This window comes from Ambystoma mexicanum, chromosome 1p, assembly GCF_040938575.1.
Source record: "Ambystoma mexicanum isolate Mex_15411 chromosome 1p, UKY_AmexF1_1, whole genome shotgun sequence".
Taxonomy (NCBI): Eukaryota; Metazoa; Chordata; class Amphibia; order Caudata; family Ambystomatidae; genus Ambystoma; species Ambystoma mexicanum.
This window is the reverse complement of record NC_090921.1, coordinates 1,381,306,096-1,381,320,762: the sequence shown is the minus strand read 5'-3', so window position 1 is coordinate 1,381,320,762 and position 14,667 is coordinate 1,381,306,096. Positions and strand designations below refer to the sequence as shown.

The 14,667-nt window shown below is 49.0% G+C and overlaps 1 protein-coding gene across 7 annotated transcripts in view; it reads left to right on the top strand.

Annotated features, from left to right (window-relative positions):
* The window catches only part of PHKB (phosphorylase kinase regulatory subunit beta), a 2,092,963-nt gene that overhangs the window by 515,689 nt on the left and 1,562,607 nt on the right, over nucleotides 1-14,667 (top strand). The window lies entirely within an intron of this gene.

The following is a 14,667-nucleotide window of genomic DNA, read 5'->3' as shown; positions in this document are numbered from 1 at the left end:
TTTTTTTCGTTTCATGACCTTGAGGTAGTCTACTTTTCAACAGTACATAGGTCTCCTGTCTACAAAGAGGTTAGCAGAAGAGCCAGAGGTTAGCATATGTGGGGGGCTGATGTTCTTAATAGGGTTGTACCCCAGATAGCTCTTGGAGGGCTGGGGAAGTCCCTCCCCAGGACATCCTACCTCATTATTCTGCCCCCCAGGGGGGCTGTCTGGTAGTGGCCTGACTGGTCTCATGGGAAAGTGCCCTCCCCACCATCCCCACAGGGAGAAGTGACAACATCCATTGATTTGTCACAGTGTGCTTTAGAGTGCAAAATCAAGTTCTTCAGTCCTAATCCTATCCAACAAAATGGTCCTACCAGTTTAGGAAAAAACATCTAACTAAAAGGGAAATGGGAGGATTTGAACAATAGCCTCAACAGGGCATCTGCCTGGCCCAATTTATTTTAGTTTTGTTTTGTTTTTGAGTTTCAAAGGTTCACCACGTGATATTCTTCCCAGTCTTTGTATCCGGTTAAGGGTTTCACTTTCTCCTCTTAACAATGAAAACAAAGAAAACAGTCTCTTGTTGTGGACATTTCCATTCCTCCAGAGTATCTTGTAAACAAACAAAAATAATCACTTCCTCCTTCAAGGCATTGGGTTTTTCCCCAAAGTCTTGTGATCCTCATAAGGTTTCTTTCTTCTACTCAAGATGTTTCAGAGAGGGTGACGGTCCACCCTGTCCTAACGGATTTCTGTACTTTCTGTTGCTTTTATTCAAAGTGTTCATATATCTTTCTCAATTCCCCTTTCAAAGGGTAGTTGCACACTCGGGTTTCTGAGGCTTCAGTAACCTGGATAGCTTTCACAGCCGTTCATTATAATGTTTTTATTTTGATCACTCAACCTTTCATAGGGCATTTGCACACTCAGGTTTCTCAGGCTCCTGTAACCTTGATAGTTTTCAAAGCTGTTAATTACTTTGTTCATAGCTTATAATGGTAGACTCTTCATCGTGTTTCTCGTCTGTTTTCCCTGCTGCTACTTGTCTCTGTTGCTATGGTCTGATGTGTGTGGAGCTCAGAGAATAGGCTCCCTCTTTCGATCTGGTCTCAGCATCTGTTACCGGCCCACCACTGCTTGTTCATGGTCGTGCCACCAGATGAGATGCGGGTCTTCCAGTCTCTACTTCCTCTCCGACCTTGGTTCCTTGGTCGGGTGGAACACTGACCCTCAGGCGATCAGCTTGCCCCTTGTTCCCCCTCCTTGCTATCACTGGCTCTGCGGTCCGTTCGTGGCACTGCCCCTCCAGGATGCCAATGATGCAGAGGCTTGCCTCTTTGTAGCGGTTCCCTTTCGTCCTTAGGAGATTCCTTTCTTATACAAGCGTTCAGCGTTGCCTTTAGCCAATAAATGAGAAGAAGGCTCTTTTTGAAATGCTGTGTTTGCAGGACATGTACAAGTCTTTTCCATATATATATTTCTGAGGCTTGTGGAATCTGCTTAGATCACATGCTGTGCATAGGCCGACATCTAGTGGAAGCTGCGGAGTGTTAGTTTGTTTTTTCGAAACTCATAAATGGGCGTCGACACAGGGCGTGCCAGTAATACTATCCCTAGTGTGACGTCCACTGTACCCAAGATCCCTCACGCGTCTAGGATCCTCAGATTGTTTTTTTCCACCATACTGGTCGGAAGCATTTTGCGGAGTCCCCTGGCCTTAGCCATACATTTGCTAAAATATTAATTTATTTACATCCTTCCCCATCCCAACTTCGACACTCGACGCCGGCTGGAGAAGAAATCGACCGTCGGCTGCTGCACGACGGATTTGGGCCTCGGAAGGCCTCTGGCCTCGGCCCGGGCCTTGGAAAGCCTCTGGCCTCGGCCCTGCAAGTAGGGAGAGTGGGGGGTTGGACATACTCTACACTCTTGGTATATAGGTACACCTTATACATTTCCTACACTTAACAGCCCGCTGCCTCAAGGTGCGTATGGAGGGTACCCCTTTTCAATTCTGCCCCAAGTGCAATCGCAAATACCCTTGGGTCGACAGGCACGCCACGTGCAATCTCTGCTTGCCGAGGGACCACCCCGAAGCGAACTGCAGAGCGTGGAGTAGGTTTAAACCTAAGACACAAGCGGCCATGGCAGCGGAGGGCGCCTTCAGCGACTCCGTACTTTCGGACGGCGAGGGCATTACGGCGTCAAAAGACAGCCGAGCGCAAGTCCCCGATCTCGGAAGGTCGTGCGGCAGGGCGGCTATGGGGAAGACCCCCGGTGACAAAAGCCCTTCACACACCACACACACTAAACACACAAAGTCCAACCGAGACTCGACGACGTCGAGTTCTCGGAAAGAGGCACAAACAGAACGGTCCGATTCGGTGTCCTCTGGGCGTTCTCGATCGAGATCGCCGCATGACTCCAGGCAATCATCCACTCTTGCCAAGAGTGCCTCGCTCCCTAGGCTAACAGAAGTTCTATCGTCGGAGGACGAAGACGACTTCCACCCCCAGGCCGCGCTCCAGGAGTCGGAGCCCGCAGACAAAATCAGCGAGGCCCCACGCTCGAAGGACAGGGACCCTACCCCCGATCCCCGACGCCAGGCGTCGAAAACCTCTGGAGCCACAAAAGGACAGGGAAAACATTTTTCCACTCACGGGGAGGGGGGAAAACAGCAGAAGAAGCAGCCTTTGCACTCTTCCACACATGTGAAACACACCACTCCCCCTAAACAGACAGACAAGACCAGGTCTGCTGATATGTCTAAAACCAGCAAATCTACTCAAGACAAATCCCCGAGACTTGCTGAGAGAGTCATTCCCAGTTCCAAAAAATGGTCCAGTGAAGACATAGATAGGGTCATGTCAAGGATGTCTTCTTTGGCTGATTTTTACGATAAAAATCCAGACCATTTCCTTTCGTATGATCCACAAGGGGCGACACCCTCAGGCTCTAATGATCATACCCCCCCCCCCCCGAGTAAGAAGCCCCGGTTTGAAACACCGATGAGGTCTACAGACCCCTTCGAGGTACAACCATACTCAAGACCATACTCACTGTATCAAGGAGAGGCTTCCTTTGGTGAGGAGCAAGAATTTGGCATGGTAGAAGAGCAAACCGGGACGGGATACTATGGGGATGATGAGGACCAGGAAGAGGAAGACCCTGAAACCTACAGAGTAGATTCCCCAGTAGAAAACGAAGCCCCGGTTACCGACTCCCCTGTCGATAACCAACCCCTCCTAAACGAGGTTCTCGCACGTGCAGCAGAACATTTCCATATTGACACCCACGGTGTCCAGGAGGAGAGGGACTTCGCAGAGGAGTTAGTGGGAGAAAGGAGGTCTGTTGCCCAGACCATCCCGATCCTTAAGTCCATTCAGCGAAGAATAGACCTGTCCCTGGTGAACCCGAACCTCACCAGAGCAGTCAATCCCAGGGTTGAAAAACTTTTCAGGGCAGCCCAGTCTGACCCTCTCTATATAAGAGGACATCTGAAGCCAGACTCCCTAGTTGTCACTAACACTCGTAAGAGGGCTGGAACACCCTTGTCATCGTCCGAAGCTCCTCCCGACAAGGAGAGCAAAAAACTATATGGTTTCGGCAGGAAAGTAGCCTCTACGTCCGCCTATCAAGCAAGGATTGCAAACTCCACCACCCTGTTGGCCAGCTACAACTGCCATCAGTGGGAAGAAGTCGTGGCACTCATAGCCTCTGCTCCTGAACCTTTAAAGGGCCAGTTAGCTCGGATTTCCGCAGAGGGTAGAGCCGTGTGCGGATTGATAGCAGAAGGCACTGTTATCAGGAGACATGCGTGGTTACGGCAGTCTGGTTTTAAGGCAGAAACCCAGGCATCATTGTTGGACAAACCGGTGGAAGCCTATCTGTTGTTTGGTAAGGCGGTCGAAGACGCACTGAAGAATGCCAAGGACGAATACGAGACACTCAAGTCCCTTGGCCAGTTAACCAATAAACCCCCTAACCAGAGAGGGAATAGTAATTTTCGTCGCCCACGCGGCCAAAATTCCCAGAGAGGATCTAACTATTCCCAGGGGCAGGGTACACAGTGGAACAACAGCCAACAGTCTACCCAGGGTTACGGCAGGGGTAATAGGAGAGGTCGTGGTAAAGGCAGAGGCAGCCCCAGCAAGGGAGGCGGCACGCCTCCACCAAAGCAGTGACGCTCAGTTCAGGGTCCCTTCTCACGCAACCCCAGTAGGGGGACGCATTTCCAACTTCACCCAGGCTTGGGAAGGGATCACATCAGACAGATGGGTGCTGTCAACAGTATCCGCAGGGTACTGTATAGAACTACTGCAGCGTCCCCGGAACCATCCTCCACGACAAAGAGTACACTCTTTAGAACATCAGAAGATTCTCCTCGAGGAGATACCCATTCTGCTAGAAAAGGACGCGATAGAACTCGTCCCGGGACACCAGGTAAATAAGGGTATTTATTCAACTTACTTCCTTGTGCCAAAAAAAGATTTGACAATGCGCCCAGTATTGGACTTACGGCCTGCCAACAAGTATGTCAAGCCCCAAAAGTTTCGTATGACTACGCTACAAGAGGTAATCCCCCTCCTAAAAAAGGGGGATTACATGGCAACCTTGGATATGAAAGATGCTTATTTTCATATTTCCATGTTCCCAGCGCACAGACGGTACTTGCGCTTCAAGGTGGACAGTCGACACTACCAATTCAAGGTACTGCCCTTCGGGATAGCTTCAGCACCAAGGGTATTCACCAAGGTACTGGCGGTGGCGGCTGCACACCTACGCAGGGAGGCAATCCCGGTGTACCCTTATCTGGACGACTGGCTCATAACGGGGGAAACCCCAGTAATTTGCAGGACAAACATTCACAGGACTATCGACCTCCTCCACGAGTTAGGCTTCTCAATCAACGAGAAAAAGTCAAGCCTGGTGCCAAGCACTTCCAAACAGTTCCTAGGAGCAATCCTAGATACTCAAGAGGGGTTGACCTTTCCTTCAGAGGAAAGAATTTGGAATATACTACTGCAAATTCCGCATTATCAGTCCGGTCGCCAAATAACGGTACGCAAAGCAATGCGTTTACTGGGCATGATGGCGTCATGTATTTACCTGGTCCCCCACGCGCGCCTGCGCATGCGTCCCATGCAGGAATGGTTGGCGAAACAGTGGTCTCAGGCAAGTGGTCAGTGGGACGATCTAGTGGCATAGGCCGACATCTAGTGGAAGCTGCGGAGTATTACAGTTTGTTTTTCGAAACTCAAAAATGGGCGTCGAACAGGGCGTGCCAGTAATACTATCCCTAGTGTACACGCGTCTAGGATCCTCAGATTGTATTTTTTCTGACATGAGGTAGCATGAGTACAGATAATCCAAGCAGATAGATAGAAAGGTAAGACTACAAGCAACCATGCGCCTTCTCTCAGAGGGGAGGAAGGGTGGGTTGCATGTGAATCTAAGCAGATACAAGCATCAGAAATACGATTACGGTGAGTAATGTATGCCATATGTATATATATTTCTGAGGCTTGTGGAATCTGCTTAAATCACATGCTATGCATAGGCCGCTGCAGAGTATTACAGTTGTTGTTTTTGAAACTTGAAAAGGGGCGTCGACAGGGCATGCCAGTAATACTATCCCTAGTGTGACATCCACTGTACCCATGGTCCTTCACGCATCGAGGTCCCTCAGATAATTGTTTTCCACCATCGTGAGCAGACGCTTATCGCAGAGTTCAATTTTGGCTAACGCCATTTGCTTATGGAACAAAATTAAAAATAGTTTACTCTTTCTGTCCTTTTCCTTCCGACTTCGACAAACTCATCGATGCGGTGGAAAAGATAGCTGTCGTACGAATTCTAGATTCGACTGACCCTTTCGGCCTTCGAATGCCGCCCCGGGCCTAGGCCCTTACAGTAGGGAGAGTGGGGGGGGCGGACATTGAAGAATGTATTTTCCCACATATTCCCTTTCTCGCCTGGCTGCCTTTCCCAAACATGGAAAGAACAGCATTTAAATGCTGTCCCACGTGCAATAAAAAATTCCAGTGGATAGACAAACACCGAATGTGTAACTTGTGTCTGCACCGCGACCACGGCGAGGGGCATTGTCGAGCCTGCAAGCTCTTCTAACTTAAGACTCTTAAAGACCGAAGAACCAAGCGCTGTGCCCAGCACACAATGCAGGCTGAGGATGCCATTGACAGGGAGCGAGCTTCCAGTGATGGCTGCGTGCCCGTCTTTTTGGACAGCGAGGGCACGGGGGACAGCAAAGTTCCCAAGTGCAGGCCAGCGGCTGTGTTACGGGGGCGACACCTGGCGGCAAAAGCACTTCCGCTACCCCCGCCACTAAACACACATCCCGAGGCGATGAGTTGACGTCGACAAAACGCCCAAGTACGGCATCGAGGTCTATTGAATCCCTGTCTTCTAGGCACTCGAGGTCCCGATCGCCCCATGACAGGGCCCGGAAAAAAAGATGCCGTCCCTAAAACTCCATCGACCGAACGTCAGCTGACGAGGCGGAGGACGGTCCCACTACTGTGCGTCGACATCATACGTTGAAATCGGCTATTGGGTTGAAAAAGACTGGTTTATCACACCTATGTCCCTGAGAGCCTGCTAAAGGCTACCTACTCCAAGAAACCCTCTTCCACGAGTGCTAATCATAAAGATAAGTCTCATAAGGACAAATCTAAACCCACTAGGGAAACACTCTCTGCTCCACAAGAGGAGGGTTATTTGGCTGAAGCCTTACAGAAAAAAGGCCTACCCACACCCCAGGGCCTTCCTACATCCTTAGGACAAGTCCCTACCCCTCAGTACCCTGGTGTCATTCCCAGTTCAGCCCAATGGACTGCGGAAGACATAGACATGGTCATGAGAAGAATGACCTTTTTTGCCAATGTCTTTCATAAAAACCCTCAGGCTAATCAGGACGTTCAGGTTAACCTCCTACTACGGAGGCTACAAGCTCCCAGCTTGCGGCTTCCGACTCCCAGCGCCCAGCTAAAAGAGCTCGTCCTGAGTTTCTACCAGTCCAACCAGTACTAGGTGACCTGTATGACGTCCATACAGACACCAAAGGTGATAATGAGGATTATCAACAATCCGCTCATTATTATGATGGTGATGATGAAGAAGAGGCAGAGGTATATACCCTGCCCTCACCAATTCAACAGGACTCCCCAGTGGCCAGTTTGCCAGTGGATAATCAGCCCCTCCATAACAACATGCTAATAAAAGCGGCTGAACACTTTGGTATTCAGACACAGGAAACACAGCTAGACAAAGACTTTGTGGAGGATATTCTGGGAAACAAGAAGGCTGCCACCTAATACATCCCAATGTTACAGTCAGTCCAGAGGAGGATCCTACCCTCACTAGAGACACCTAACCAGACCAGGGCAGTTAATCCCCAAATGGAGAAACCTTTCCGCCCAGCGCCATCTGACCCGCTCTATATCAGGGGTCAGCTTAAGCTGGATTTACTAGTGGTGGCAACGACCCGTAAAAGAGGAGGGACACCACTAGCCTCTTCAGAGGCACCACCAGATAAGGAGAGCAAGAAGCTCTATACCATTGGGAGGAAAGTTGCAACCTCAGCGGCTTTCCAGACTAGAATCGCCAACAATTCAACACTGTTGGCAAATTATAATGGCCACACATGGGATGAAATAACTGCATTAATAGCTTCTGCGCCCGAACCTTTAAAATCATAACTAGCCCTGATGGCGGCTAATGGCAAGGCTACTTCCAGCTGCATCTTAAAAAATAACCTTCATGCCGCAGATAATATGGGCAGGATTATCGCTGAGGGGACTATAATCAAGGGCCACGCTTGGCTGTGCCAATCCGGCTTTAACTTTGGGACCCAGGCTACATTACTTAACATGCCAGTGGAACCTTCAGTCTTATTCAGTAAAGCAGTGGGGGATGCCTTGAAGTCCGCCAAAGAGGAATACGACACCTTGAAGTCTCTAAGCTAGTTGACGAATAAACCACCAGGGCAGAGGGGTGGAAACAATTTTCGCCGTTTTTGTGGCCAAAATTCCCAACGAGGCTTTGGTTACGGACAGGGTCAAAATTCTTCATGTAACAACAACCAAGTTCAAGCCTCAAAAAGACTACCAAAGAGGCCAGCGCAGATCCAGCGGCCGGGGAAGATCCTCCACATCTAGAGGTGGAGGAACACCTCCCAATCAATGACAGCCCGCTACAGGTCCCCTCCCCAGTAGGGGGACGTATTTCACTCTTCACCCACGCATGGGAGGGAATATCCACGGACAAGTGGGTGTTATCGACAGTAGCAGGGGGTTATTGCGTGGAACTTAACTAAAAGCCATCAAACCATCCCCCGCACCAGAAAAAGACAACAAAGGAAGAACAGCTCATCCTTTTCAAAGAGATCAACGCGCTGCTTCTCAAGGACACCATAGTGATTGTGCCGTACAAGGAGGTAAATAAGGGTATTTATTCAACCTACTTCCTCGTGCCAAAAGAGATCTATCTATGCGCCCAGTTTTACACTTATGCCCTGCAAACACTTATGTAAAGCCACAAAAAGTCTGCATGACAACGCTACGGGAGGTCATTTCTGCATTGATGCATGCACGCCCGTATGTCCTCCACAAGTGGGCCTCCACAGTAAGATGTAAATGTTCAAATGCCACAGGCACATGTTCACAGTGCACATTGGCAAGACATCTTCCTTCGCTCGTTATTTCAATGTTGTCTAACACCGGCACATAAACCTTTGGTCTGTTGCTATCTGCAGCAACTTATCATGATTCCTACTTTCCAGCTAGGTTAGACTGCATTTATGTCATTTATTTATTGGTTATTTTAAAGCACCTATACAATAAATTGTGTTCTAAGGAGCCACAAGACAGAAAAGGGGAGGGGGGCAGGGAAGAGAAAACCAATAACGGTCCTACTAGGCTTTTTGTCATTCGGATCATGGAAATCAGTAACAAGAAGTGCAGGGCGTAGAGAGTGGGGAGGGGGCAGGTGTAGATCTGGGCAGAAGGGAAAATGCTAGGGTGGGAGGGAGGTGCAGGGCAAGAGGAGTTATATAAGTGCAGGGGGGCAGGAGAAGGTTGAAGAAGAGGGCCAGTGGGGCTAAGCAAGTGTTAAGGGGAGGCCTGGTGGGCAAGTGCCAGGGGAAGCAGGGAGTGAGGTCCACATGTGAAGCGCAAGGACGGGGGTGGACCAGGCTCGGTAGGGATGCACACCTCGCCAGACTTATCAGGGGAAAGGGGCCCGGAAGAGCAAGTGCAGGTTGTAGGAGGAGGGCAGGAAGACTGGGTGCTGGGGTATACTGGGTGAGGAGGGCCTGCTGGCATGTGGAGCTCAGATGGCACCAGGCAGCCAGTCAGTGCAACAGTGGGGGTTCTGGGGGAGGTGGGGGAATGAAGAAGAGAAAATGTGGGTCTTTAGAATCTTCCAGAACTTAAGGAGATCAGGCAGATGCCTGAGGGGGGCAAGTAGGCCATTACAAACAAATGCACCTGCCGGGGAAAGAGATCTACCCCACACTCGCTGCTCGAAATAGCGTTGGATCTGCAGAGAATTGCAGCTAAATAACCGAAGTTCTCTAAGAGGGAGGTATTTAGGGAAAGTTGAAGATAGTGGGGTCCATGGCCCCAGAAAGCCTTGTGGATGATGCAGAGGGTCTTGAATTTGATCCTTGCAGCCACAGGGAGCAAGTGGAGAGATTTTAGGGCTTGAGAGATGCGGTCCCTGGACTTGAGGCCAATGATAAGTCTTGCAGCCCTTTTATGGATTAGCTGGAGGGGGCGAAGGGAGGAAAGAGGGAGATTGAGAGAAAGGATGTTGCAGTAGCCCAGCCTAGAGAGGCCCAGAGCGCTGGAGACATTGAACTTCTGGGTGAAGGTGAGAAAAGGAAGACTGCCTCCGAGGGGGTGGAGCTGGAAGTGGGACTTCTTGGTAAGGTCCATGATGTGAGGGGTGAAGGAGAGAGTGGAATCGAAAATGACCTCAAGGTTTTTGGCCTCACAAGATGGCGGGGGTAGAGGGACCAAATAGGGTGGCCAGAGGGTAGGAGGAAAAGAGGGCACAGGTGTCCCGATGAGGGGGATGTCAGTCTTACTGGCATTGAGACAGAGAGCATTTGCTTCAAACCATGCCAGACAGTCTGGGATGAGAGGAGGAAGAGGGGGAAGTAGAGTGAAGTTAGAAGGAGAGCTGTGTGTCATCAGCATAACACTGGAAATGAGGAGAGTAGGAGATCAGGTGAGCAAGAGGGGCAAGAAGGATATTGAAGAGCCTTGGTGATAGGATAGGGCCCTAGGGGGCGCCACAGGTAGAGAGGGTGGTGGCGGTGGAGGAGAAAGAGTCCAGTTGCAGCTGGGAAGGGGGATTAGTGAGAAAAGAGGTCAGCCAATCCAGTGCCCGGTCAGTGATGTTGAGGGTGTTACAGAGTTCGAGGATGGAATGGTTGACCGTGTCAAAGGCAGAGGAGGGATTGAGGAGAATGAGAACAGCAGGAGAGTTGGAGTCGAGATTTGTAAGCATGGTTTCACGTTGTTCAGGAGAGCAGTTTCCATATCTCTGGATGCCCAGAATCCAGATTGATGGTCATGAAGGCAACCAACAAGATCAGTGTGGGGGGTGATAGTTAGCCGGGCAGGAGGGGTCAGCAGACGGCTTTTTTAAGAGAGGGTGCACAAGGGAGTGCTTGAGGATAGAGGGAAAGAGCAAGTGGCGAAGGAATGGTTGCAGTAATCCGCAAGGGTTGGGGTGAGAGGGGAGATGTTGTCCTTAATGGTTCTGGAGGGGCAGAGGGGCACCTGTTTGGAGGAGGCCTTCATAGAGCGGACCACTTTAGAGACCTCTTCTGGTGCTATGGGCAGGAGGGAGCAGAGGGAGGGAATGGGGTGAGGGAATGGGAGGGGGCCAAGCAAGGCAGGAAAGCAGTCATGCGAGCGGAGATGGGGGTGAAGGAGAGTGAGGCCAGGATATCCTGAGTTTTGGATGTGAAGTGGGAGGCCAAGGCAGAGCAGAGAGCCTTGGAAGGAAGGAGAGTGGTGGAGATTGCAAGTGGATTGGCAAGTTCCTTGCAGATTTCAAAAAGTTTGGCCGTGTTGTTAGTGTCTGCAGAGATGCGGGCTTGGATGTTGGCCCGCTTCTTGGAGCAGATAGAGAAGCGATATTGCCTTTGGAGCAGGCGGCAAGCCAGTTTGTCAGAGGATAAGCCCAAGGTCTGCCACTTCCGTTCAGCAACTCTGCACTTGCGTTTCAGAGATGCTAGATCGGAGTCGTACCAGCTGTTGTTCTTGGTGGCAGGTTTTAGGCGGAACCTCATAGCAGGGGCAGGTATGTCAAGGGTGTTAGAGATGGCAAGGTGCAGGTTAGCAAGGACAGAGTCAGATGGAGAGTCAGGAGCAGGGATATGAGGGGGATGAAGGTGGAGGCAAAGGCAGCAACTGGCACCCGCTTCATCGATTGAATGACTGAGAAGGAGGCTGGCAGCGCAGGGAGTGGTTCAGATAGAGGGCCAAGGGGCTCCAGGTGGGAGGAAAGGCGAGAGTAGTGAGACCAGGAGAGGGGGTTGGTGACCCTCTTAGAGACAGGGAGGTCACCAGAGATGAGGGCATCAAAAGTGTGGCTGGCACAGTGAATCGGGCTGGGGCGAAGAATAGTGAGACAGAGGGAATCACTGAGGACCCGGAACTGAAAGTTGGATGATTCAAGAGAGTCGAGGTGGATGTTGAAGTCACCAAGGAGAGGAGTTTGAAAGAAGAGGTTGAAAGAGATGAGGCAAGGTCAGCCCATTCAGAGAGGCTGAGGGAGTTGGGGCTAAGAGGGGTCTGTATATAGTGCTGAGGGTGAGCAAGTAGGCAAGAGCCCAAGCCTACAGACAAGGTATTCAAAAGACGAGTAGAATTGAGTAGGAATGATGGAATCAGGGGCCCACTCAGGAAAGATCAGAGCAACTCCGCCTCCAGGCCTGTTGGGTCTGGGTTTGGAGGGGATTTTTTAGCCCTCAGGAAGGAGAGTATCAAGAGCTGTGCCAGAGCTGGCATTGAACCACGTCTCAGTAAGAGCGAGGACGTCCAGGTCAAAGTCTGAACAACAATCAACAATCAGTCCCACCATCACTGGGGCAGAGGCTACATGCATGTCATTGGGAACCCCAAACGCTGTGCAGTCTCCCTATCTTTTAAACTCCTTTCCCCTCTGCCTTCAACACAGCAATGTTCCAGGCCGAGATTGCCCCCACCGCCCTTCAATACTCACCTATTTCAGTTTACCTAGTTCTGAATTCCTCATTGTACACGGTTGCCAGCAAATGAATATTGCTGCTCCCTCATCCGTACCTTCCTTAAGGCCAGTGTCACAAGGACGCCTTTCTATCTCGGCCGGGGCATTCGTTAGCATCGCTGTTACAAAGAATATCCCCTGGACCTGTCCTTTAAGTAAACAGTGTGCAGCAAGAGAGGCCATACAGCCAGGACACTTAATGCTGATTGGTTGCATTCCAACTAATCGGAATGAAGAAAGCATTTCCATTCCATGTAGTGTGATGTGTCTGAACTGACATGCTGCCAAGCAAGTGTTCTGTGTCATGATGTGTGGCTGCTCACAAATTAACAAAGTGTGCAGGCGCTTAGCCATGTAATTTGATATTAAGAATTATTTTGAATTACTAGGCAGAATAATAATAATCTGAACGGAAGAATATCTAAAATAATAGCTCATCTTGGGCAAAGTTGTACAAAATAACATTTGACATCTTAACCAAAACAGTCAGACTTCAGGTAAGATGCCTGTAGGCTTTTGTCTTATCTTTAGTTGTATCTATTCGGTGGCGCTAATGTGCCACCTTTAAGCCCAAATATTTCCATGGAGCACAGCTAGGCAGAAATGGCATGAGGAGGGACATACAGCTTGTAGGTGTTGTTTGGTTATTTACCCACCCATGGCCATGCTAATTCATATGGCCATTCCTACCAACATCCTTTCCCTCCCGGCCGAAAACGCATCCTCCTGAGGTCTCATTAAATAACTTTATCAAGCCCTACTACTAACCTTTGTGCTTCGAGTGCCAGCAAGTGTTTTTTTCAAAGCAGTCTTCTGAGAGTTAATTACTTAATTGGAGCTGTAAACGCGCTACTGGTGTAATGAAAATGTCTTTACCAGGCCTGCCTACCACCACTCCATTTATAAGCACTATGTGAATCCTTCACTGAAGTTCTGTTAAAAACAAGCATTAGCGAAACCAATAGTGTTCACTTGTGTAAGGAGTATGCACTTGCCAAGTACTGCTATTAGATGCCCTGCTATTCACACCATTTGGCAGCTGCTACCTTTGATGTTCAGATAATGCCACTATGGCAGTGCCTGCCAAATGCTTTTCCCATGCTTACATAAAAGCCAAAACTGTTGAAATTGGCATTGCTTGTTATGGATTGGAGCAGACTTTTCTGCATCCACGCATCAGTTAAGTGGTGGAGACTTTATTAACACTTTTTGGGGCGGTTAGGGTCATATCTAAGGTCATGAAAGACCTTAGATCATTTAAATCAAAGTTCTGATGGCATCCGGTATTTGCTGACATACTGTGCTTTTTACTTGTATACACGCTTCATTACCAGAATATTGATAGCGTAGAGAGGTCAGCGCTCAACTGGCAAGAGGAAGCAGTCATGGGAGCATACAGTAAATGTTGTATTGATTTCCAGCTACTGTACCCCAGGCTGTGTGCGTATTTCAGTTCCTAATTTGAGAACCCCAACTCTCATCTGTTGGTGCTTGTCTCCTTAACCTCATAGCGGAAATATTTCTGAATATCAGACTTTGAAAAAATTCCATATTGTATTTATAAAGCACAACATATCACTGACGTAGGACAGACATGGTGCAAACACATACAGACATGTAGACATAAATAATATAAAACATGTACAATCTTTATTAAAATATTTCACTTAAGATCCCCCCACCCCCTGAAGCAGATTCCCGCTTAAAATATCAACTCAAGGTGCATGGAAGGATAGATGCTGTTTTATCTGCATCTTAAATGTCGGTAAGGAAACACTATTTCTAATACAGATTGGGAGCTCATTCCACAAGCGACCTCCCAAAGTGCGAAAGGACCTGGTGCCATAGCGAGAGGAAGAGTGTTTACTAAACTCTAAAAGGCCCCCTTTACTCGATCGAAGTGGTCGAGAAGGCACATATGGCTGAGTTAGATGAGATAGCTAGGATAAAGACCATTTTTAATCTTCAAATTAAGCGAAAGGGCCGCGCTTTAATTTGGGTAATTAATAATCAGCTTGAAATGCGCTGGAGCTGAGACACATGATCACATTTTTCAGACCAAAAATAACCCTTAGTCCTCGATTTGGCAGTTTGGAGTTTGGACACATTTTTCGTAGAAATGCCTAAGTAGACAGACATGCAGTATTGTATTCTGGAAAATACCACAGCTTGAACTAAAACATTAAGATGGCCTTTATCCAGGTCATACTTGCAGCGGTTCATTTTATAAATATGAAAATGTGCTCTTTTCACTGCAGCATCTACTTGGGGATTAAATGACAATTGGTGCTCAAATAAGATCCCTACGTTTTTAATTTTTTTTTTTTTTGCTGAAGCCGAGATTCAAACATAGGTCTTAAGGACGAAGGTCGGGACACTTAGCTGATAGATAACTTGAGC